The following is a 23,471-nucleotide window of genomic DNA, read 5'->3' as shown; positions in this document are numbered from 1 at the left end:
GATTGTTCTGAGTTTTGCAAATTTACAGGAGGATATATTCTCTTGGTTTATTTTTTAAACAAAAAGAATTTGACTTCCACAGCAATTTTCCATGCCCTCGTACCTTTATTTTAAATGTTGCACATTTGTTGATCTGGACTGCTGCAAAAATGGAGAATTGGGTAAAACTTAAGCACATTTTCTTCCAAGCCAGTTTAAAAACCATGCAGAAAATGCTTTATGTTCAAAGAAATGTGAATCATTTTGAAACATCTTAACATTTAGGCATACTATAAGTGTGCTTGATAATACTGGAAAGGATCTCCTAAGCACTGAAAGAGAGATGACTTACATAAAACCTAGATCTAGTGTTACTAATTATACCATTGCTAACAGGCATCAATATCAATGCTTGATAGCAAATTCAGATCTGGCCAATAATATGCCAGCTATTTTGAATTACTCATTAGTGAACTTCAGTTCAAAACGCCAGAACTAACTCCTGTTCTCTCACTGAATCAACTCTCTGCATTCCTGAACTGCTAACACTGAAAGTTTCTTTGTAGCTACCAGCTATTGTCACTGATGAGGTTCAAGTTCTCTCTCTCTTTTAAAGCTTATTTACAAAAGTTCTTAGCAGAGGAAGTATGTTTGTTACAGCTCATGATTAGACAGTAGTACTGTATTCCTGGAGTCTATTCCCAATAACTCATTGTATGACTATGCCTCCCAACTGTCCAGATTGATGGCTGCTGCAGTTTTTAAAGCCAGTCTTGGGAAGTGATAGTTAGATTATCCTTCTCTTGATTTTCTTTTATTTTGCGGGGGGGGGGGGGTCTCCAATGGCTAGGGGCTGCTGTGGTGTGCAGGAGCAAGGCTGTTAGATTTCATAATCCCTTCTCTCTGTTCTCACTGCCTTACGCTCACTGGTATAACAAGTGCAGAATGGGGCAAAAAGCAACAGAAGTAGAGAGGGCAACACTGCTCTACAGCCAAAATGCTTCTGAAATAAATGTAGTCAAACTTTACTAATTCTGGGTCACTGAGAACAAAAATGATGCTTAAAATTGTTGATTGGCTCTAGTTTTCAAGATATGCTATTGGGTCAGTATATACGCCCCTTGACTTGGGAATGGCGGAGGATAAGTGAGTTATAAAGGGAAGGGATCTCAATTTAAACCAGAAATGACTAAAATACATCTTTGACTGGATCTATGAATAAATCTATGACTGGGTTTGGACAGTACTTGCTTTTTAGGCAAAACAATGAATGATGCAATCTGAAGCTGGTATTGCGTCAGACATGATATGAATTGCATCATGTTATTCCTAGAAGTCATGGATGATGCAATCATAATGAAGCTTACATCACTCTGCTGAACAAATTGCCCTATATCAGCTCTAGAAATCATACAGTGTCGTGCTCTCTTATTTGTCAGTGTTTGATTTTGCAAAGGGACACATTTCTGTTTAGCCAAAGTGAGCAGAGATGCCTCGTACTTGTGTGAACAGTGCAGATAACTTCTGCTATGTTTGTGGTGAAGTGACTTTTGCATCACAAAAGCGCAGTATAACCACTATGGTTAAGAAAGCCTATCACCTTTATTTTGGCTGCAAAATTGGAGATCAGGACAAGAGGTGGGCCCCACACATATGCTGCAACACTTGAGCAACAAATCTTCGCCAGTGGTTGAACAGGAAAAGGAAATCTATGCCTTTTGCAGTGCCAATGATTTGGAGAGAGCCAACAGATCATACCAGCAATTGTTACTTCTGCATGGTGCCTCCAGTTGGGAAAGGTGTGTCAAAGAAGAAAAAGTGGACTGTGCATTATCCAAACATTCCATCAGCTATACGCCCAGTACCCCACGGAGAAGGACTGCCGGTTCCTGATGCACCAGAATCATTCTCACTTGAGTCAGACGAGGAAGAGGAAGAGGATGAAACTTCTGGTCCTGAACCACCAATGTCACAGGACCCACATTTTCTCCCATCCTCCTCCTCTGAATCACACCTCATAACACAAGGTGAACTGAATGACCTTGTCAGGGATTTGGAACAACCCAAGAGTAAGGCAGAGCTCTTGGGCTCCAGACTACAGCAGTGGAATCTCCTGGCACGTGATGTTAGGGTTTCCATGTTCAGTGACCGTCAAAAGGATCTTGTCCCATTCTTCTTCATGGAAGGTGATCTTGTAGCCTGCAACAACATCGATGGTGTGATGGCAGCCCTCAACATCGTTCACGATCCAGATGAGTGGAGACTGTTCATTGATTCATCGAAGACAAGTCTTAAAGCTGTTTTACTGCATAATGGCAATGTTTTGCCATCAATTCCAGTTGGTCATGCAGTCCATATGAAGGAAACCTATGACAACATGAAACAACTTTTGAGGTGCATAAACTATGACCAACATCAGTGGCAGCTTTGTGGCGATTTGAAGGTTGTTGCTTTCTTGCTTGGTCTGCAGACTGGATACACAAAGTACTGCTGTTCTCTCTGCGAATGGGATAGTCATGCAAGAGATTCCCACTACATCAAGAAAGATTGGCCATTCCGAGAGTCATTGGAGCCTGGGAGGAAAAGTGTTCAGCATCCACCACTTGTTGAATCAAGGAAGATTTTGTTACCACCCTTACACATCAAGCTGGGTCTGATGAAGAACTTTGTCAAGGCCATTGACAAAACACAAGCAGCTTTCAAGTACCTCCGTGGAAAATTTCCAAGGTTAAGTGAAGCTAAGATAAAGGAAGGTGTCTTTGTTGGTCCTCAGATTCGTGAACTTCTTCGAGATGATGCATTTGACCATGCACTGCGTGGCAAGGAAAAGACGGCATGGAAAGCCTTCCAGTTAGTGGCAATAAATTTTCTCGGAAACAACAGGGCAGACAACTACAGGTTGTTGGTGGAAAACCTCCTCAAGGCATACAAAAACCTTGGTTGCAACATGTCACTAAAGATACATTTTTTGCACTCTCATCTAAATTTTTTTCCACCGAACTGCGGAGCAGTGAACGACGAGCATGGCGAGCGATTTCACCAGGACATTGCAACAATGGAGAAACGCATTCAGGGCAAATGGAGCCCATCAATGCTTGCAGACTATTGCTGGACAGTGACAAGAGATGCTCCATTTAATGAATACAAGAGACAAGCCAAGAAGCGCCGAGTAGACACTGAATAGGACTAAACTATGTACAGAATAGTTTTTTGCCTTTTGTTTCGTAATAAATGTTATTTATATAACCCTTTTGCTGATTTTTAAAGTGTTACATAAACAGGACAGGTGAAATATTATCATGTAAAGCAACCATAAACACATGAAAAGACCTAGGTTTACAATTTATGATTAAAACTCTACTATCTACACAATATACATAGACATAAAATGTAAAAACTTAAATATCTTAGAAACAGTAGCCAGTTGTTTTAATTGTCATATTTGAATTCAGCACATCAAAATACATAATAAATAGCACATTTTATCTCTGAAGCAGACGACTTCTCAAAAATTGTAGACCAGTGCAATCTGCCAACGACTCCCACCTAGCCAATGACAGCATCAAACCTCTATCTGTCAGCTTATTGCTATAGTGACAGGGTGCTCTGACTCCAGTTCTCATCTTTCTCAGGACTTTAGGAAAGACAGGTTGTGAAAGAAATGCTCCCCCATCACCACTGGTGGGGAACAGACAGGAAGGAGAGAAATACGGGGTAACACATTGGGAAGGGAAAGGAATGGTGGAAACAACAAGAAGAGAAATGGGGGCTGAGATAGAAAGAGGGAAAGATAACAGAGAGGGTACAATGAGCCTCCTTTCCCATTTCCTTTCCCTGCAATGGGATTAGGCACTTCTTGCACACTCTTGAATGAAAGACTTCAGAAGGCTCACACTGCAACCAACTGCCAGCCCCTCCAAGTAAGCAAGGAAGGGTGAGAAAATGATCGTTGTGCCTTCTCCTTACAGGCTGGTCTAGGGAGGAAGCATACAACTTCCTGTCAGAGGTTGGAAGATCAGCCACACTCACCTGTCCGCCAGAAGACATTGTGCTCCCTCAGATTCAATGGCTCCAGGCGTTCCCAGTGCTCCACCAGACCACTCCCTATTATGGGAGATGTGAGTTAAGGCAACAATGTATTCCTATTATTCTGAGGTGGTTCCTCCACTTGTCTTGCCCAGTCCATCTTCTAGTGCAGGATTTTAACACTTTCCTTCACAAACTGGTTAAGGGCCCTATCTACATTAGGCAAACCACAATTGATTTTAAACCTGATTTAAGCAGAGTTGTGGCCAAAATGGGATCTAACATGTATTGTCCCCATTCACACTGTGGAGGAAAAATAGTCTAAGGCCTAAACTTTGGTCAAGTGAACTGTATGTAGGGTCAGATGAACTGTATCTGTGGACTGGAGGAAGGAGAAAAGGGTGGGGGGAAGTAAAAGGAGAAGGGTAGACAGAAATCATAAAAGCAGAACTAACTGTAGACATTATAAAAGTAGAATTAACCTTTGTAACAGATTATGATTAATAGATGTCAGGTGACAGAGCAAGAAACTGCAAAGGGCAAAACTAAGAAAAACAGGAAAACTTGTTTTGCTTTATTCCTTATATGGATGTAAAACTTTAAGGAAGTATATGTAATTTTTGTGGTTTTATCCTATATAATCTCTCGCATTTTATCTGTCGGGGGGGTTCGGCTGCATTGGCTGACTCCCCCATGCATGCATGTTTGATTGTCAATAAAGGAGCCTCAGGCTGTCTGATCCAAAATCAACAGTGTGGACAATTTTCCACAACAACACTGTCTGACTAGAGCATGTTATATCCTGATTTGGCTACAACTGGGTTGAAATCATGTTTAAGAAGCTTTTTAAGTCATGGTTTGACCCATAGAGACAACTCCTTAGTGCTCAATTTCCTATAGACAGGGCCTTAGTATTGCTGTACTTCACATAATGTAATGAGAAATAGCAAGTAATTATTTATATAATATTAAAATATGTTTTAAATACAGTAAAAAGTCATCCAGGAGACAGACTGAACTTACAGGGTCCATCTAATTTAACCCCCATTCACCACATTCCCCACTTTCACTGACAGACTCTATCCCTCTATAAATACATGCACCTCCAACACATACATTAATGCAATGCGCACATCAGATTCCTCATATCTACATTATAATGCAAAGCTTCAACTCTGACCACACCAGCATAGTTATATACAAGCTATATCCCATTACATATCAGTAGCATATTGGGCCATATAATGCTGTTCCCAGAAGTCCAGTATGAAAAGACATACCTTGGCACATTGCTTAGTTAATTTTAAGTTTTAAGCATAGAAATACTTCGTACATCATCACAAAAAAATAAAACATCTGCCAAGTTATTTTTAAACCGTCAGGTGAGAAGATCACAGTTGTATATACTAAAAGCAGCACTCTCGCTCAAGGAAGCGAAGATAAGAAATGGGTTCAGGAAAGCTTTATATTGACAAGAAAATGTGTATTACTGAGACTTTTACCCTAATGCAGTGGAGTAATTTCTTTGGCAGGGTGATAGCATGCATATATAAAAGTAAGAAGTTCGAACTCTTACAAATAGAATGGAGAGAGTAAAAATTAAAATGAAAAGTGTCCCTCTACTTCAAAATTGTTGGAAGAAGACATAGTCCTAGCTATTCATAAGGGAACTAGAAAGAGAAACTAGATTGTAAGGTTCTTTAAAACAGAAGAATATTCTTTTAAACACAAGGAAATTCTTTGTGGATGGGTGTGAACTGCTGGAGAAATGTTCACAAGTAACCAAGGATAGCAATGTCTCTTGGGCATTTTAGGTTCTTGTTCAAACAAAGTAATATTAACCATCAGTCTCTCACCACATTATGTTCATGTAGTTCAGCTATCTGTAAACTCTATATAAACACACACATGCATAATAGACACACAATTAAATAAAACATCATAAACAGGATGACTAATGTCTCGACACTCTCTCTCTCAGCTTCTCATCAGCAAACTATACTTTCTCACGCTCATTAGCATAGCTCAGCCCCTTTTAAAGCTTCGGATTTAACTAAACTCAACCACACCTGAAATCATCAGCTCAGAAAGTAATTCTCATCTAGGTATCTGAAAACCCTGCTGGAAGTTATCCCCCCAAAAAACCTACACTCTCCCCCAGCTCAACTGGGCCTCCTGCTAAGGACACCATTGGGCTGGGGTGCAGCAATACTGTGGGACATCCTCCAATAGACACCTTGATTGATCGGTCCCTTCAGCCTTCATGTAAATTGCACCAATCACAACATATCTTCCATTTATCTTTTATTCTAGCCTTCCTTCTCCATGTGTAGCCATGTCTTTTCATGATGAAATCTTCCCATCTCTTTGGAGGTTGGCTGCATGGCCGTTTCAGTTCCCGAGGGTACCACTCAGTGAAAGCTGCAGTCCATCGATTGTCAGTGAGCCTCGGTATATGCCCAGCCCATCGTATTTTACTGTACCTGCTTTCAGCGACGTCCTGCACTCCACTTTTCTGTTTGATCACTTCACTGGGAACTCAGTCACGGATTGAAATCCCCAGAAGTCTTCTTTCTGTCGCTCTCTCCGTGACAGACAGTTGCTGCCCCTCTATCTTCATCAGCACCCATGTTTCGCAGCCATACAACATTGCCGGAAGTAATGTTGAGTTGAAGAGGTTGGTGCATGTTGCTTGATTGATTTTTCCTTGGAGGACATCTCTGATAGAATTGAATGTGCGCCAACCAGCTTTATTTCTTCGCAAGAGTTCACCTTCCTGATTGTGGCACAAGTTAATTTCTTGGCCCAAATAGATGTATTGCTTGAGTTCTTCTATTTTTTTCTCCCTTGACTGTTATTTGGGCTTTTGGCAAGGCATCACACCACATAAATGTTGTTTTGGAGTGGTTCATTTTCAGTCCAACTTGGCTGCTTTTTGTGTTGAGTTCTCGCAGCATTTTCTGTAGTTTGATAGTATTTTCAGCAATCAACACAATATTGTCCACGAATCTGAGGTGGGTTAACTGCTCTCCATTGATGTTGATTCTACCCTTCCAATTCATCCACCTCATTAATATTTCAAGGCAGGCTGTGAAGAGTTTCAGTGTCTCCTTGGTTCACACAAAGGGGAGTGGTCAAACAGAGTTATATCTGTAGTGCACTAAGAATTTGCTTCCTTTAATAGTTTGATGTAGTTTGTGTTGATGCCCTCCTCTGCAAGAGCTTTCAACACTGCATTGATCTCTACGCTGTCAAACGCTTTTTCATAATCGATGAAGGCAATGCATAAAGGGAATTTGTATAAACCAGTGTTCCAATAGCTGGTTTATAGTGAAAATATGGTCCATTGTGCTGAAATTCCTTCAAAAACCTGCCTGCACTCTGTGAGAGTGAAAAGAAAAGATCTGAGCCCCATTCTGGGACTATATACACATCATTCCAAACTGGGGCCAACCTCAGATCCTGAAAACAAGAGCTGTGGACTAAATAGAGACTAATTGCAGCAGACTGAATATAGCACTCCAGGCTCTAGGTAATCTTTGTAATATTTTACTGCATGCACTGCTTAACTTCATCCATTCAGGTCCAGGGGGGTTTAATTGTCTCATTTCAGACAGTATTTTTCCACTCCTTTGAACTTCCCAGCCACTTCTTGTCTGAATAAGTACATCTCCACTTGTAAGCAAACTATGTCTTTGATGAGCTCTGTAAGTTCAGGGCACGATTCCATACATGCATCTGCAGAATGAGAGCATCCATGCTGCTGCCAGTTCTCTGTTCTTTAGCCTGGGCTGGAGTTTCTCTTCCTGGCAGATTTTTGGTTTTGCTGGTGTTCCTCAGCATCTTAAAGAATTATGAGGTTTTTTCCTTGGTTATGAGTAGCGTTTGGTTTAGGAAGATTGCGGCGGGAGGTGCAATTTTAGACCAGCAATGACAAAAGTGATTCTCTTAAACTACCATCTCATTCACAGAACTAACAGCCAGAACAGGAATTACAAAATTGCTCTTTTCAACTCACAGGAAAATAGGAAGTTCCACACTATCTCTCCCCACATTGGCAACATGATATCAGTTGCTATAGAAAAGCCTAAATTCGATTGTATTGTACTCTGTCCTCCTGAATACTAGCACCTACTGGAGTCCCAGAAAATCCATTATAAACTGCATAGTTATTCTTCAAACTTATCTTTCTATGATATCATGTGCCACTAGCTAATTTTTCCTCTTTGGTTTAGACAAAATTAAGCATACATAGAGTGAAAGGACAGTCTGGAAAAGAGTTATGTAGCATTCTTACTCCAAAAAGGCCATGTTTTATCTCATTGGCTTGATCTCTCTTTCCTATGCTCTCTGGATTCAGCCACAGACCTCCTAGCCATCTGATGTCCATTTCTTATCTCAGCTACAAGTGTCACAGGTAGACCATCTGCTGGAATAATGGCCTCAAAGCACTGAGTGATCCTGCCTGTACCTCGTCAAGTAGTAGGTCAGAAGCAATAAATGCTGTTTGGCTTCAATGTATACTTGTTTCACGAGTAGGGCTGCTGACTCTTGAGCTCTTGCATACTACTGAATCCTAGACCAGAGTGTCCTGGTGGAGTCCACCACAATGGTTGATGGAGAAGACTCTGGGCAAAATTGCAGCTGCAAGCTGAGATAGGGGGAATAGGGTGGGGGCTGGAATGAGCAATTGAACCCCACTGAGACACCAAATAAGAAGAGTTGTTTCTTCACTCACAGGAGCTTATATCAAGGAAAATATTTTAATTCTGAATGCATTGAGAACTCACGATGAAGAAAACTTGCTCCCATCAATGGTCCTAGATACCTGTGCAGAATGTAAAGGGGGGACAAGGACTGATAGGGAGAAAATTGGCTGGCATGGGGGAGTGATTGCAGAATCATATAAGAAGTGATAAGAAGTTCAGTGCAGCATAGGGGAAAGAAGATGAGAGAAGAGCAAGATCTTGAAAGCAGCAGGATAGCAGAAGGAGTGTCTCTAAACAGCTGAAGGAGGTGAAAAGGGAACAAATGCAGTGAGAGTAAATCCAGAATGCTGAAACTGAGAGGAAACTGGAGTTACAATACAGGAAGCAGATGGCTGAAGGGGTAGGAGGAGGTGTCAGAGTAGGCCACAGTGTGTGAAGGAGACGAGGCAATAGTTTATAACTGGGAAGCATAGCACAGGGATAATCAGAATACAATAGAATATATCTATCAGTTTGTATATTAAGACCAGAGATCATATGAAGCTAAGAGAGACAATGATAGCAGATGGTGGGAACAGAGAGAGGATGAGAGTAACATGAATAAGATAATATAATTAAATGGCAGTGGAGAAGCTGAGAAAAAAGAGTGGATAGAATACAGTAGCCAGGAGAACATCAGCCCTATACATTGTTGAATGCAGTTGGGAAAGTAATGGAAGAATAGCGAGAAAGAGAGAAGAATAAAATAATATTTGAGTAGCTGAAAGAATATGAACGGAGGACTGGAGTGCCATAGGAGATATAATAAGATTAGTAATGAGGAAGCTGATAGAGCTGAAAAGAAACTGAACTTTCACTTTCCCCTGCTCGTCTACCGAAAAGGACAAAATCAAACACACAATAAGAACCTTAAACATTCTGGGTCCACATATGCTTTTCTGAATAGGTTTAAAATTCCACAACACACAACCTTACTATTCCTTGTTCACATTAAGTAATATGATAAAAAATTAAAACTATTTCACTGGTAGCAGCTTTGGCTTCACCTAACCTCCAGTGCAACCTTGAATGAAGGACTTTTAAAACACATGGCCAGCATATATGATACAAAAGAATACATTAGTTTTCAGACTGGATCTTCATTTCAAAATTTGAAAACGTACTAAAATATTCTGTAATTGAAGAGATAGGCATTAGCAGATATATATTAATATTAAAAATTGATACACAACAGTAAATATATAATTCTTTGATTAACTCTAGATTTAAGCATGTTATGGTTCAAGGATGAAAACTATGTATTTGGATCATGATGTCAAAGTTCTTAAATTCTACAAGAAACAAAGTGAACATTGCAGTTTTGATGTGGTTTTTTTTTTTCAATAGACTATAGTCATCGTTTTAAGTACCTTTGTTTTTTCAGTTAGAAATAATCAGAGTTTCTTCTATAGCATTCATGTCTTGTGATTTGGAAAAATCATAACACTTTGGTAGATTCTATAGTTAACCAAAAACCACACATATATTCATCCTTCCTTTATTCTCTACAGATCTTTGTTTTTCAAGTGTTTTGAGTCTACTTGAAAATATGTTTCCAGTCATTACCATTGAAAGCTGTAAACTCTACTTTCCAAGACATACACTAGTGGATTTTTTTGTAAAGAAAAGCACTGGAGATATTCCATATCCCTTTTGAAGAACTTATGTGCTTCTGCTTCACTTCCCAATCTAACCTAACATGTAGATCTGTCCTATTTTAGTGGTTGACAGCTCTACCATACATAAGAAATAACGATCGTACATGACACTTGCATTTATTTTAAAATAAACTTAAGACATTAGTAAAACCTAATTTCTTCAAAAGCTTTTAGGGATCAATTCATAATAACTTTTGACGGGGCACCAAGGATGGGATCTAGACATCTTTTAACAAGGGGTTGCAGATACCAACCCGATTTCTCAAGAGCCCAAACCAGATGTATTAACTCAAATGGAACAAGCAAGAAAGATGCTTTCCCTGTCCCAATGAGCCTATTATCATGATGGTCTGTGAATATTGTGTGTTCAACATTCTATATGAAAGAATGAACAGGAAAAGCTTTCAAAATGAAGTCAACTGTAAATACATACTATTTTTGAACTTCAGATGCAACTTCCCATGAAAGCTGGCCTTTTAAAAAGCTAGAGAATGAACAACAACCTTTTGAATAATGAATTCAGTACAAAAATAAATTTGAAGTTTATTCTTTTAATACAAGTGTCAGTAATAATAGATTATAAGTCACAGCACTTATTAAATAAGAGACTTTTTAACCATACTTCAAATTGTACTGTTGTCAACATTAAAACTTACATTTCTGAATCCTGTTTGCTGTAGATTTTCCACTGTAGGCTGTGTTCCCAAATCTCATGATTTTGTCATGAGTCTCACAATATTTGGTGTTAGTGTTAAAGCCGCAGCTGCTAGAATAAAAAAAAAATTGCACAAGAATCTCAGCTTCATTATTTTTTTAGGTAAGTTTCTAGTCTTCACTGTTATGGAGAAAGTCTTGAAAAAAACTGAACAGAATGCATGCTAAAGCCTTACCTACATGGGTAAAATGACCAGGATATCTACTGCAGAATACACTATTATGCAATAGCTCTCCATGTGGGCTATTCTGGAATAAAAGGAACTATTCCAGAATAATTTGGTGTAATAATTATTGTGCAATAGCTATTCCTGTCAATTTCCCCATGTAGACTAGGCCTAAAGGTTTAACCAGAAGACAAATTAAAAAAAAAAAAGATTGTATGCCAATCCCATGATTTTTAAGCCAACTTTGTGATTTTGGGGGCCTAATTCACTATTTTTGAATTCTTAGGGTTGTCCATTTTGTATAGGTATATTATTGGGCATATTTTATCATTTTGAATTCTTTGCATTGGATTTAGGAACAGTTTTGAGCCACTGTACAGATATATATTTGGATTTTCTGTTAAAATGGATATATTAGAAGAAATATTTTATATTACTCAACTTGGAATAATCCTACAGTTCTTAATGAGGCAAAATATCCACTAGGTCAAGTTTTTCCTCCCAATTACAATGGTGTAAATTTGGAATAAGTGGACAATGGAATTATGCCAGATTTGAAGAAGACTACAGTAAACTCAGTGGAGTTATTTCATATGTACATTGTTGTACTCAGAGCAGAATTTGACCATATACATAGAACAGAACATTACAGAAACAAAACAAACAGTGGTTTATTTTCCTTGGTAACATTCACTGTACACAGTAAAATTAAAAGGAGGCCAATAAATTATTCTTAGTGAAAATTTTAAAATATAATTGTAAAACAAAACATTTTAAGCAATTTTATTAAGGCTTCTGAATTATAGTTGATGTGTTCAGGTCGATAAGGACTATAATGTACCAGTATGTTACACAGAGAAATTCTGATGGCTTTCAGTTTATATTGAATACATTTTAATTTGTTTTTTGCATATGAGAAGGGTTAATTGTGTGTTGGACAATGTTTTTGATTCCATACTAGTGGATGCCCAATAAAACACAAAAGATTGTTTAGATTATTAACAAAAAAGTAATACACATACAGTTCCTATTTTATAATATAAATAAAAACAAATGTATACATTTGTAAGAGAAAAATTGAGATATAAATCTCAGGTCTTGATTTGGATTTCGAAAACTGGTTTGAATAAAATACAAAAAGCTCTAAATAGTCACCCATAACGTGAACTGATTATTCTAAATATTTATTTACAATAAATGTGTTTTTGTCAGGTCCGGTTTTTGTTTTTAAGGAAGTTTGCCAATGAAGATCATTAAACATACTTAAACTATTTGTGGAATCACTGAAAGGGTTTCAATGAAAATATGAACTGTCTTCAGGCCAGTTTTTCATCAAAATTTGAGCCAAGTTTGCTCAGTTCACGAACTTTTCATTGAAGCTATGACAAGTTTAGAGTGAACCCAAGCTGATTTATGGGGCTAGGTTGAAAATACGGGTATCTTGATATCATCACAAAGTTTTAAAATAATGTAATGCAATTATATGAATCATTTTGGGGGACTGTGGGGTGAGGGGTTAAAAACACAAAGCATAACCAAGCTTTGGAACTCAACGAAGCCATGAATTTAGTGGGGCTGAAAAGGTTTAGATATTTATAGGGGTAATGTGAACATCCATAGTTACAACTAGTTAAGAGGGAAAAAACAAAGATCTAAAACCTCATGCTTAGCACACAAGACAGCCATTAACCATCTGGGGTTAGAAAGACACTTCTGCTATGGGCACATTATTCCAAAAGGATACTTGAACTTTCTCTGAAGCATCTTGTACCTGCCAGTATCTGAGACAGGATACTAACTAGATGGACCAGTGATCTTTAACTTAAGAAGTGTGACTAATTAGTCATGGGCCTTTCATCACATTGGTCACTTTTTCCTGTATGTTGTATCCTTTTCCCCTACTCTTTATTTTACAGGCAATCATCGTCTTCCATTGTGTTTGGAATGTGCTTAGCCAACTCTGGGCACTACCACAATAGAAATACTAAATACTAATAATAAATCCACACTGTGGAGGAACCATATCCAGAATTTGGATCCTAACCCTTTTAGTACCGTATCATGGTGCACAGTAGTGTCTGTATAGAACATATGTCCTCATAGTCCACTGAGAACTACCATAGAGCAATAAATCATGTGGCATAAGTATGCAAGTGGTGGTTCTCAAACTCATCATGACATGTCTTAGGCCAGGGAACTGAGAATGCCGATTATATTATGTGCTGTACAACGGAGGCTCAACTGAATTTCTGACATGCACAGCTATAAGATCTCCTGAATGCTCGTAGTTGCCCACCACAGTAATAAAATGTGGTAAAGTACTACAAAACCATGTCATTATCCTGGGATACACAGCCAGCCTTAACATTTTGGGGCTAGCCTGCAAAACTTTTTCACTCCTTCTCATCCCAATGTATACAACTGATGTCTGCTATGATCACACCAATATGCACAGGGCTAACCATTAAGGGAAAGACTATCAAGACCATTATTTTGGGTTCCCCAAATTTATATAAATCATTTTATATAAAAATATGTGGTGGATGTGGGGTTCAGGAATCACTCAGACATTCAGCATAAGTTCCCACTGCCCCAACTCTGGGCTCTCCCCTCCACCCCACCCAAACTCCCTGCTGCCCCGGCGCTGGGCTTCCCCCCACCAGTGCTGACTCCACCCGCTCTTCCCTCGCCTCCAGCCGGTCCGGCGCTGGCAGGGTTGGGGTAAGCAGCGGGGCTCCCGGCTGCGCCTCAGGTCAGGGTCCCTCAAGCTGGGGCTCCCGCCTCCAGGACCGGCTGGGACCTGGGAGGGCAGAGCCAGGGGACTGCCCGGCAGAGGGCTGAGGAGTCGGGGCAGGGCAGCCCCAGAGGGAGCGGAGCCCCGGAGAGCGGGATGCGGGCCCCGCACGGCAGCGCCCCGGGCACCAGTCCCCTCTATGGCCCCACTGCTGCTCATAGACTCATAGACTCATAGACTTTAAGGTCAGAAGGGACCAATATGGTCATCTAGTCTGACCTCCCGCATAATGCAGGCCACAAAAGCTGACCCACCCACAACAGAATCTTCCAGCCTGCGACTCCTGCCCTATGCTGCGGAGGAAGGCGAAAAACCTCCAGGGCCTTTGCCAATCTACCCTGGAGGAAAATTCCTTCCCGACCCCAAATATGGCGATCAGCAGAACCCCGAGCATACAGGCAAGATTCTACAGCCGGACCCTCATTTTACCCGCGATGGCACGTTAATGCCTAATTGACTAAAATCACGTTATCCCATCAAACCATTCCCTCCATAAATTTATCAAGCCTAATCTTGAAGCCAGAGAGGTCTTTCGCCCCCACCGTTTCCCTCGGAAGGCTGTTCCAAAATTTCACCCCTCTGACGGTTAGAAACCTTCGTCTAATTTCAAGCCTAAACTTCCCCACGGCCAGTTTATATCCGTTCGTTCTCGTGTCCACATTACTACTGAGCTGAAATAATTCCTCTCCCTCCTTGGTATTAATCCCTTTGATATATTTAAAGAGAGCAATCATATCCCCCCTCAGCCTTCTTTTGGTTAGGCTAAACAAACCGAGCTCCTCGAGTCTCCTTTCATAGGAAAGGTTTTCCATTCCTCGGATCATCCTAGTGGCCCTTCTCTGTACCCGTTCCAGTTTGAGTTCATCCTTTTTAAACATAGGAGACCAGAACTGCACACAGTACTCCAAATGAGGTCTCACCAGCGCCTTGTATAACGGAAGCAGCACCTCCCTGTCCCTACTAGAAATACCTCGCCTAACGCATCCCAAGATCGCATTAGCTTTTTTCACAGCCACGTCACATTGCCGACTCATAGTCATCCTGCGATCAACCAGGACTCCGAGGTCCTTCTCCTCCTCCGTCACTTCCAACCTATGCGTCCCTAACTTATAACTAAAATTCTTGTTAGTGATCCCTAAATGCATCACCTTACACTTCTCACTATTAAATCTCATCCTATTATTGTTACTCCAATTTACAAGGTCATCCAAGTCTCCCTGCAGAATATCCCTATCCTTCTCCGAATTGGCAATACCTCCCAACTTTGTGTCATCCGCAAACTTTATCAGCCCACTCCTACATTCGGTTCCGAGGTCAGTAACGAATAGATTAAATAAAATCGGACCCAAAACCGAACCTTGAGGAACCCCACTGGTGACCTCTGTCCAACCCGACAGTTCACCTTTCAGTACTACCCGCTGCAGTCTCCCCTTTAACCAGTTCTTTATCCACCTCTGGATTTTCATATCGATCCCCATCTTTTCTAATTTAACCAATTATTCCACGTGCGGCACAGTATCAAACGCTTTACTAAAATCTAGGTAAATTAGATCCACCGCATTTCCTTTATCTAGAAGGTCTGTTACTTTCTCAAAGAAGGAGATCAAGTTGGTTTGGCACGATCTTCCTTTCGTAAACCCATGTTGTAATTTGTCCCAATTGCCATTCACCTCAAGGTCCTTAACTACTTTTTCCTTTAAAATTTTTTCCAAGACCTTGCATACTACAGAAGTTAAACTAACAGGCCTGTAGTTACCCGGGTCACTTTTTTTCCCCTTCTTGAAAATAGGAACCACATTAGCTATTTTCCAGTCCATTGGTACCACCCCCGAGTTTACAGATTTATTAAAAATTATCGCCAAGGGGCTTGCAATTTCTCGCGCCAGCTCCTTCAATATTCTAGGATGAAGATCATCCGGTCCGCCCGATTTAGTCCCATTTAGCTGGTCAAGTTTGGCTTCCACCTCTGATACTGTAATGTCAATCGCCCCTCCTTTATTCCCCTCTGTCCCGCTCCCTCTATTCCTAAGCCCTTCATTAGCCTTATTAAAGACCGACGCAAAATATTCATTTAGATATTGTGCCATGCCTAGATTATCCTTAATCTCCACTCCATCTGCATGCTTCAGCGGCCCCACTTCCTCTTTCTTTGTTTTCTTCCTATTTATATGGCTATAAAATCTCTTACTATTGGATTTAATTCCCCTCGCGAGGTCCAACTCTACACGGCTTTTGGCCTTTCTCACCGCATCCCTACATGCTCTGACCTCAATAAGGTAGGTTTCCTTGCCGATCTCTCCCCTCTTCCATTCTTTGTACGCTTTCTGTTTTTTCTTAATCGCCCCTTTGAGACGCCCGCTCATCCAGCTAGGTCTAATTCTCCTGCCCACTAACCGTTTCCCCTTTCTCGGGATACAGGCCTCGGACAGCTCGTGCAACTTCAGCTTGAAATAATCCCAGGCCTCATCTGCCTTTAGCTCTCTAAGTATGTTAGCCCAATCCACTTCCCTAAGTAGTTGCCTTAATTTATTAAAGTTGGCCTTTTTGAAATCGTAAACCTTAGTCACAGTTTTATTTCTGTTAATCCTTCCATTTAGTTTAAACCGAATTAGCTCATGGTCACTCGAGCCAAGGTTGTCCCCTACAACCATTTCCTCAACGAGGTCCTCACTACTCACCAGCACCAAATCTAAAATGGCATCCCCCCTCGTCGGTTCAGCTACTACTTGATGAAGGAATTCATCTGCTAGCACGTCTAGGAACATCTGAGCCCTATTATTGTTACTAGCATTTGTTCCCCAATCTATGTCTGGGAAGTTAAAGTCCCCCATGATAACACAGCTCTTATTAGTTTTTACTTCCTTAAAAACATTAAATAGTTCTCTGTCCGCATCCAGGCTAGATCCCGGCGGTCTATAGCACACCCCAAGCAGTATCTCAGGGGAGGCTGTAGTAGTTCTTTTACCCAGTGTAATTATTGCCCAGACAGACTCCGTCTTATCCATTCCATCACTTATTATTTCTTTACATTTTAGCTCATTATTGACATACAATGCCACACCCCCACCTTTACCTTTTTTCCGGTCATTCCTAAACAGCACATACCCTTCCATACCTGTACTCCAGTCATGACTACCATTCCACCACGTTTCGGTTATTCCTACGATATCAGGTTTCATTTCTTGGACCAGGAGCTCCAATTCCTCCATTTTGTTACCTAGGCTTCTCGCATTTGTGTATAAACATCTTACCGTATGCTGTCTATCCTTTCTCCCATTAGTTATGCACTTTGGTACGGACCCCGTAGTGTCCATCCGCCCCCTCCTTCTTATGTCCAATTCCCTACCCCTACCTATATCTGCGCTTATCTCTTTGCCCTCTTTTTCAGTGTTGGAATCTGGCGTGGAGATTAACTGGACATCTCCCAACCGTCTCCCCCAAGTTCCTAGTTTAAAGCCCTTTTGATGAGATGAGCCAGCCTCCCTCCCAGAAGTCTATTTCCTTCCCTACTCAGGTGAAGTCCATCCCGTGAGAACAGCTGTCTGTCCCCGAAAGCCTCCCAGTGGCCATACATCCCAAAGCCCTCCTTATAGCACCATTCCCTTAGCCAGCTATTTATCCTCACAATCCTATCTGCCCTTTGCTGTCCTTCTCTAGGAACAGGCAGAATCCCACTGAAGATAATCTGAGCCTCGACTTCCTTAAGCGTCTTCCCCAGCCTGGCATAATCTCCCTTGATTCTCTCTAGCGAGAACCTAGCCGTGTCATTCGTTCCTACGTGAAGGACGATCAAGGGGTTCTTACCTGCTCCTTTTAGGATCCTTTTCAACCGCAGGTCCACATCCCGTATCTTAGCGCCCGGCAGACAGCACACCCTTCTGTTCTCTGGGTCCGCCCTGGTCACAGGCCTGTCTAACCTCCTCAGTAAGGAGTCCCCAATCACATAAACCTGCCTTTGCCTGGGGGCAGCGCAATCTACCAATCTATCCCCTGTTCCCTGTGGCCGTAACTCCTGTCTGTCTCTATTTTCCCTTATAGTCCCTCTATTACCATTCTGTATCCTCCCGGGGCTGAGTATTGATGCTGCTTCCATCAACTCCTCCCCCCTGTCTATTGGACTAGCTGCCCTTCTTTTCTTCCTCTGCCTCCCACCATCAGTTGCCACCTGCTGCGTCCCCTCCTCATTAGCCAAACACCCAAACCTGTTCCTAAGTTCTATTTCTCCCTCACTAGCTCTCCTTTTCCTTGGCCTGCTTCTCACGGTCACATGCTTCCACTGCTCTTGTTCTCCCCCCGACATTCCCCCCTCACAGACCATAGCCCCTGCTTCCACCTGCACCCCTGAGCATTCCCCTGCAGCTACCTCTTGCCTTTGCTCCATTAGCTGCTCAAACCCCCTTCTAAACTCCACCAGGGTTTCTACCTGCATCTCCAACCCCCGAACCTTTTCCTCTAACAGGGCAATTAGGCGGCATTTCATACAGACATACCTCTGATCAGGTGCACCTGCTAGGACCATATACATACCGCAGCTGCTACATGCTTTCATCTGCATTGTGTCCCCTGCTGCTTGGCTCATGGCTGCCATGGTCTCTGCCTGCAGCCTCTGGGGAAACAGAGCACACCGAACGCCGCGCCCTCCTGCCTCCCCTTCCAAACTCCCACTTAAACTCCCCTGTTAGCCGGCTCCTGGGGGCCGCTGCTCGCTGCTGGGGCCGCTGCTCGGCTGGGAGGCCTCTTTTATAGGCCCCCTAATCAGCCAAGCTCCGCCCCCTAATCAGGGCTCGGGGCTCAGCACACTGCCCCTACTGGCCTCTACACATACAAGCACTTCTCCTCCAATGAGACTCACTCCCACTTAAACTCCCCTGTTAGCCGCCCTGTTCGCCGGCTCCTGGGGGCCGCTGCTCGCTGCTGCTGCTCCTGGCCACCCTGCCGCAGTCCCTGGACAGCTCAGGCCGCTTCGCCCAGCCCCGGCTGCGGTGCTGGGGCGGCCGCCCTGCGGCACCTGCAGGCGGCTCCGTGTGCCCCGCGGGGCGGCCCCCAGCCCGAGTGTCCCATGCTCGGAGCCCGCCCGGCCATAAGGTGTGGGCGCTGCTCCCTGACGCGAACCGCAGCGGCCCCAGGGTGCCCCCCGTACAGGACGCGCTGCTGCTGCCAGGGCCGGCTCTAGGCTTTTGGCGCCCCAAGCGCCAAAAAAAAAAAAAAAAGGCTGGCTGGAATGCCACCCCTGAAAATGTGCTGCCCCAAGCACCTGCTTGGTTTGCTGGTGCCTGGAGCCAGCCCTGCCTGTCCCCAGTGTGCACAAGTGGGCAGGAAGGAACCTGAGTCAAATTCCGCACCCTCCCCACCTCCAACACACTCTGTGGCACAGCTGACCATCAAGTTGGGGTGCACATGCTACGACAGATAGAGACACTTGCTGATAACTCCCTCTTCAGAGCAGCAGGGAGACCAGGAAGGAGATTATGACTCTGGGGGTAAGCCTACACTGCAGATGGGTCAGAGCCTCTCAGCATGAATAGACAGAGTCGTGATAAGGGGGCTCAAGCTAGTGTGCTAAAAATAGCAACAGAGGCATTGTGGCTGGGGCAGGAGCTCAAGTTCTCAAGTACACCCGACCCCAGGGTCCAAGCTTGGGTGGCTAGCCCTAAGTCTCCATAGGAGCCACAATGTCCACACTGTTATTTTTTGTTCACTAGCTCTTGTCCCACTAGCTCGAGTCTCTCTGCCCAGGGAGGGACGATCACTTCCAGCTGCAGTAGAGGGATACCCTGGGAGAAGCAATTTTTTTCTCACGGGCTGCTCTGGGGATGGCATGACAGCATATTTCCCTTTTCTATGGGATCACAAACGGACACTCTAGCCCAATAACATTTTGCAAATGTTACATAATTAACCATTACTGTAAGGCAGAAATGCTAAGTGATTTGACTAAGGCTCCTGATGAAGCTGATGTTAGAGTTGGGTTTAGAATATCAAGCCCTTTATTCTCAGTCCCAGGCCTATTTCACTACACCATGCTGCTGCTGTTGTTATGGAGCTGCCCCTCCTTGAGGCCAAAGGTTACAATCTCTGCTCATCAGATGAGCCAGCTCAGTTTCAGACAGCCAGCTGGACTGGCGGGCACTTGCAGCAACTATAGCAACATAGCTGTGATTGAGCTTGGAGTATTCCCAAGAATTGAGCCCTGTTGTCTGTGGGTTGCATGGACTCCAATAAGCAGCCAAGTCTTGTGGCTGCAGAACAGCAGAAGATCCAGAATAACTTGTGATGTGTTGGGGGGAAAAAATCACATCCAACCCTTCAGTCTCAGTGATCAGTTTACATTTTCAAAGCTACCTTCGCAAGGAAAGAGCTAGAAAATCATTTTCTAGCTCTTTCCTTGTGAAGATAGCTTTGAAAATGTAAACATGAAAGCATTAGATTAGCTCTACATTTCTAGGTGCATGACCAAAGCCCAGCTCCAGATAAAAGCATTCACAATTAATTTTTGTCACTACTATAAAATATGTACTGCAGTATTTAGAAACAACATGAGTAAGAGACAGTAAGTTTGCAGCACACCCAGCATATTGCTTGAATGGCGCTTGGTATGGTTTGAAACAGTATCTACAGAAAACCATTCGCGGCTTTCTGTAGAATGCTGGCTGGTTTTAAGAAACTGCATGCACTGTTCAGTGGTATGAGATCCAGGTTCACAGACTACTGCTGCAGTTGAATTGTTTGAAAAGACATATGGCATCCCAAGTGTAACAGATAGTTGAATCTCAAGGGGGAACCATTGTTCATTCATCTGGACCAAGTGACATTCTTTATGCAAGAATAATTCCTGATTAAAGGGTGAGTTTTAATGGAAACTAATTAGGCAACCTCTTTAGCCTGGGCATAATGATCAAATGAGCTGTCACACAGTACCTGATACAATGATCTCACTTGGTACAAGATTTTATTCCTTAGCAATTACACTCCCACATTGCACTGCATGTGTTTATTGCCTGGAGCACACATGTCAAATTAAAGAGCAGCTTATGCACCTGATATTTAATTATTGCCTAGCACTACAGACAACCGGGAAATGTCAAAGCGAGCAGTCCTACATAGTAGCAACTAAAACTGATATCTTCTTTGGCAAAGAAAAAATAGAGATAAAATATGTATGGATGATTCAGTTGTCTTACAATTCACAGTTACAAAATATGGCCTCCCAAACCTTAAATAATTTACCATTGTGCTGAATTCAGAGAACTCTGTCAAGGCAGAAGAGTATGTGAAACGGGTTCAATGGCTCCCATGATTATTTATTAAATGCATCCTTACATGATTAAAGTGTTTACAAAAACTGGTCAAATCTGAGCTGTTGTGGCTGTTTTATACTAAACTGAAATGAGAAAGCAACCACTTACTTATACAGGTATGGACTAATACACAGGTGTTAAAAGAAATATTCACTTGCTAGCAAAGGAGTTGGACAACACTGTTATGCCAGCGTTATCTTAACTAAGGCTAATTTTAATTAGAAACTTTTCTAAATTCCTTCATAGTCAAATCACTTCCCTATTCCTAGTAATAATAAGGCTGAAATGAAAACCCAGCAGTATTAAGAAAAATATATATAAGCAAAGTGTCTCCAGCAAACTGACGCACACTAAACAGAAAAGAAAGTTTTATGGTCATGTTGAAGGTGCTGACATTAAGGTGAGAAAAAAAATTCATACAACTGTGAGTTTTGACTGCAATTTGTAATAAACAAAAAAATGTGCATAATATGAAAAAGTTGTCCTAGTCCTTGATCTGTAATGGAACACCCAAATACAGATCTGATGGTGTCCCGTGGCTAAGAAAGTTGTGTGTGTATCTTGGACCATTCTACTCCAAATAAAGGAATCTAATTACCCGTAATCTTAATTGCACAGTCTAATACTAAAAAGGCTTAATAAGAGTGCTTTTGTATTTACAAAACTGCACAGCTTGTGAAAGAACCCTCAAAACATTTGGCAGGAATCCCAGCCGAGGTATGACTGACTGGAACCTCTAATGACTACAACATGTAAACAAGTGTTTTGTTTCGACTGATAATCATTAACTTCCAGTGTCAGACTTATCCCACAAGGTTTTGTTCACTGCTTCACCAGTCTGCTTTACAAAGGCATCTGGTGCTAAGGGAAAGGGAAAGGGGAAAAAATTGCAGAGTGCTATACAGTGTTGTCACTCTTAAACTAAAGTGGCAGTAGGCAAATGAAAGGGTCATGAGGTAAATGATTCTAACAAGGAGCAAGCTGCTGTGATAATTCCCACTATTCTTTGATGGGCCCTCTTACTGTGTGATTTAGGCAGTGACATAATGTGCTAGACCTCCTGGTTATTTTATTTTTTAATGAAGAAAGGTAATTTGACACCGAACCTCCTGGATTATTGTTGCACACCTTGGTATTTTTCAAAATTAAATTTGTTTAAAAAGCAATTTTTCTCTCTCTAAGTGCAGCAGTACTGGAACAGTCTGCAGGAGGAATGGCAAAGCCCCTGAACACTGGTTTTAAAAAAGAAAAGCTAAGTAGGTTGATAGGACAATTTTGATATCATAAATACAGGTTCAGAAGCCAAAAGTTACATGTGAGTCATGGATTATCTCAGTTTTAAAATAAACATTGCAATAACCGTTTTAAAAGTGCATTACAGGTGGCCAGAGTCTCAGCTACTGTAAAGTGATATAGTGCCACATAAATCAACAGTGATATGTTGGTTTACAGCAGCTGAGGATCTGGCCCATACATTTTTGAATTTATTCTCCCATTACAGTAGTTACTGTTTATACTTTTTTGTATAGAACACTGAATGATTCATAATAAATTATGTATGATATTATATAAATCTTATTGTGATGAGTAGAATATAATGTGATGTGAAGTAGCCACACTTACACTTTCCTGATCATGTTTTGGGGTTTTTTTGCACTAAAGTTACTGAAGTACAGCAACTACATTATTATTAAAACATGCAATAGCTGATAATTCTCCTTCATAGATGTCAAGGCCAGAAGGGACCATTGGGATTACCTAGTTTGATTGCCTGTATGACACAGCCATAGAACTCCCCCAAAATATCTCCTAGAGCAGATCTTTTAGAAAAACATCCAAACTTGATTTTAAAATTGTCAGTGATGGACAATCCACCATGACTTTGGTAAATTGTTCCAATGGTAAATTACTCTCACTGTTAAAAATTTACACCTCATTTCTAATCTGAATTTGTCTAGCTTCAACTTCTAGCCATTGGATCGTTTTATACCTTTCTCTGCTAGATTGAAGAGCCCATTATTAAATACTTTCTCCCCATTTAGTTACTTGTATAAGGGCATACCTTTACCCTTCTCTTGGTTAAGCTA

This window comes from Emys orbicularis, chromosome 4 (genome assembly GCF_028017835.1).
Source record: "Emys orbicularis isolate rEmyOrb1 chromosome 4, rEmyOrb1.hap1, whole genome shotgun sequence".
NCBI classification, from domain to species: domain Eukaryota; kingdom Metazoa; phylum Chordata; order Testudines; family Emydidae; genus Emys; species Emys orbicularis.
Note: the sequence above shows the minus strand (reverse complement) of the source record.